At 51.5% G+C, this 3,796-nt stretch overlaps 1 pseudogene; it reads left to right on the top strand.

Moving 5' to 3' along the window:
* The window catches only part of LOC103197811, a 12,720-nt pseudogene that overhangs the window by 3,941 nt on the left and 4,983 nt on the right, over positions 1–3,796 (top strand).

Below are 3,796 nucleotides of genomic sequence, written 5' to 3'. Positions count from 1 at the left end.
TGGGCCCACCCCACCCAGCCCTACAGCACCGCTCACTTCCAGGCCCTGCTGGAGCCAGAAGTGGTGCTCAGCCAGGCTCCAAGCCAGCCCCCACCCTCTGAGTAGATGGGTCAGCCGGTCCCTGCACGACTAGTGCCCCTGGGGTGAGGGCCACATGAGCCCCATGGTGTGGTGAACTGGGTGTGTCAGAGGGCTTTAGGCTGGACAGCAGATGGAAGGAGCTTGGCGCTGCCACCGCAGTGGGGCCCTGCCAGTCCCTCCCTGCCCTGGCCTCCTGCTGCCCCTTCTGCCCGGGTGTGGGTGGCACCTGGAGGCCAGAGTTCTGTCTCCTGCCCCATCCTTTGATGGCCTGTAGCCCCATCAGGGACAGGGACTGCTGTCCTCCTGCCTCTGTGCCCCTCCCCGTGCTGTGGTGATCCTGTTAGAGTGGCACAGTATAACCTAAACAGTAGGCACTCACCAGCCCAAGGGGCCGGCCTGGGGACCCCACGACCCAGACAGGAAGCAGGAAGGCTGAGGCCGCTCTTCTGGAAGAACAGGACATCTGCCACTTGGCTTCTTCCCTGTAACCCTCCCCCAGGGTAGGAAGGTATAGAAGGGCTGGACCCTGTGGCCCCAGCAGGGCCCGGGCTAGGGGGCCAGGCAGGGTGGGGTCAGCAGTCTCACCACAAGGATCTACAGCAGGTGCCATTGGGCCCTTTTTCATTTCCTGGGGAGCAAAAGGGGGCACAGCGGTGGGCCAGGGCTGAGCGTTCTGCCTCACCTCCACATGGAGCCCCTTGCTCTAGGGGGCAACAGCTGGGCCTGGTGGTCATAGGGCTGGCCTGTGTCCCACTCCCTTCCTGCCCCACAGCACCAGTGCAGGTGTCCCAGGGCTTCTCTGCAGTAGCTGTGCTAGGCTGTCCTCCCCCAGCAAGAGGTCCTTGCCACCTCCTCCCCCATTCACCCCCTTAGGAAGAAGGTGGCCAGCCGCACCCTCCCCTGGGGACCTCTCCCCGCTTCTTCCATAGCCCAAGGGTCAGTCTCCTTGTGGGCAGCCTGAGTCCGGCCTCCCTGTGCCCTGGGGGTCATGGCCTGCTGGGGAGAGGACAAGAACACAGAGTGCTGGCAGAAAGGCCCGCTGAAAGCCTCATCCTTCCCGTTCTTCACAGTAGTTTCTGGGGACTTCCTTCCATTCTTGCCTCCAGCTGAGGCAGGGTGGGGAGTTTCCTGGAGGGGGTCTGAAGGGGCTCTGGAGGAGACAGCCCCAGCGCTAGACCCTTCCTGGGCAGGGCTCACTTACCTTCAGGACCTGCTTATTCTACGCTTGAATGTACATCTCCACAAAGGGAAACAGGACAGGTGACCCAGCTAGGGGCAGCTGGGGTCCTTCCTGACCCGCCTGGTCTCTTTGGTGCAGGCCCTCTCACGGGACAGCCACCCTACTGTAGGGAAGTAGAGTCAGCAGCCCTCACCTGAGTGGTCGGGGCGAGCACTCACCCATCAACCCCCACACCGGCCTTATGGTCTCCCCTGTGGGCTGCGTGACAAGGAGGGAGGCCGAGGTGAGATCGGCCTCGGTCCACTGTCGGTACCTGCAGAGAGACGACAGGGTGTTTAAGGAGAACCTCTACAGAAAGCTTCAGAAAAACTACCATTGATATCTTCAGAAAGATAAAGCTATGCATTTAGGAAAGAAAGTCTGAGGAAGAAATACTCAAGTAACAGCCACAATCTCTTGAAAAGTTGTGTTATTAGGGGCCGTCAAGTCAGCTCCAACTCATAGCCACCCTGTGTACCGCAAAACACACCACTGCCGCATCCTGCCCCATCCGCACACACCTTCCTCTCTTTGAGCCACAGGCACCCCTGTGTCAGTCCATTTCGTCTCTTACTCACTGACCCCCTACTTTGCCGAGCACAGTGTCCTCCAGGGACTGGTAATGTAGCCAACATACCCTCCTGATAACATACTCAAAGATGTCCAACAAAGCCTCTAAGGAGCATTCTGGCTGTACTTCTTCTAAGATGGATTTGTTCATTCTTCTCACAGTCCATGGTATATTTACCTCAAAGAGCTAAACAACAGATGTTTCAGAAAGTGGGAACAGATGGAAAGCCAGGATGGTAGGAGAGAAAGCACCTCCTCAGTCACACTTTGTATTTCACCTTTTGGAGCTCGCTTGGACTTAACTTTAGTTATAGGTCTAGCAGCAACAATGGGTGGTTGGGGTGGTTCCTGAGAACATTCAACAATGTCTTCCATGGACTCTGCCTCAGGCAATGACCCAGCAGCAAGAGTAGGGTTAATCCCATCAAACTGAGGTGAGGGGATAATGGTTTAATAGTAATCCCTTCAGATGGAAAGGATTCAACAGAATTTACAGGCTCCATATCCTGATCTTCCTGACTGCCCATATGTCCCTATTCCAGGTTTCAGGATCCCATTTCTTCCCAATCAGTGCCCTCACTTTAACTTCAGACACCATGCTGGGTTGCCAATTCAACTGATGTTGTAATTCAGCCACCCTTACAATAAGACTCTGGGTTTGTTTTTCAGCAATATCACCTCTGTTGCTAGAAGAAATAAGGCTTTCTTTCAGAGCACAACTGGAAACATTAAGGTCTTTTATGTGGCACTAGAGCTGTGACTCAACAGCCCTGAAATCATCTGGCTCTTTCACCATTTTGTCTAGCGTAAATAGGACCAACCAACCAGCCTCCTTGTACTCATGCTGACAGAATTGCAGAAAAGTATCCTATGCGGTCACCCAGAGCCTCACTTCTCAAAAATACTTGATCTATAGGTGGTGCTATTTTGCATATTAATGTTGCCACCTCATGCCACAAATTAGCAGGGCCCTCTTTACTAATGGAGGCAGAATGTCCAGTGCCTTTATGATTAATCAAATTGGAGAACCGAAACAGATTCTTTGCGAACCAAAACAGAATTGGTGAGAACCAGTTTAGGAAGCCCATCCTTATTATTTTGTCTCTCTAGAACTACTTTTGGTACCAAATGTGTCAGGCTGGGTTCTCAAGAGAAGCAAAATCAGTAAAGCTTAGAGAGAGAGAGAGAAAAAAAAAAGTAAGAAAATGGCTCACACACTTACAGAAGCTGGCAAGTCCTGAGTTCTTGGATCAAATGTCAAGCTGGAGGCTTTTCCCGACTCACACAGCTGCAGGGCTGAGGAGCTCAAGGTTGGCAGGCAGTATACCGGCTGTTGACTCCAATGAATGACGAATCCAAGATCTCCAGGCCAAAGGGTGGATTGTTCACTCACGGACAGTTGTAGGAAGCACATCAGGATCCCGATCCACAGTAGAGTGTCTCATTTTGCCAGGATGTCCATAAGTATATTGGAATCAGGCCACACCCCTAGGGAAATTTCCCTTCAATGGATTGACTGCTCAAAACATATACATCCAATCCCATCATGGGAATAACCCACATCACAACTGCTTCAACCACACAGAATTGTGGTCCAGCAAAGTTGACATACAACTCCAACTATTACACCTACTGACTGGAAAAGATCCATATTTATACCCATTCCAAAGAAAGGTGATCCCACAGAATGTGGAAATTATTGAACAATATCATTAATATCGCACGCAAGTAAAATCTTACGATAATTCAAAAACGGTTGCAGCAGTATTTTGACAAAACTTCCAGAAATACAAGGGATTCAGAAGAGGACATGGAATGAAGGATAGAATTGCTGATGTCAGATGGATCTTGGCTCAAAGCAAAGAATACCAGAAAGATGTTTAGTTGTGTTTTATTGACTGTGCAAAAGCATTTGTTTGTGTAGAT

The sequence above is a fragment of the Orycteropus afer genome, unplaced genomic scaffold (genome assembly GCF_000298275.1).
Source record: "Orycteropus afer afer isolate SDZICR_OR568_19922 unplaced genomic scaffold, OryAfe1.0 scaffold00083, whole genome shotgun sequence".
NCBI classification, from domain to species: Eukaryota; Metazoa; Chordata; class Mammalia; order Tubulidentata; family Orycteropodidae; genus Orycteropus; species Orycteropus afer.
This window is presented reverse-complemented; position numbering and strand designations above follow the sequence as displayed.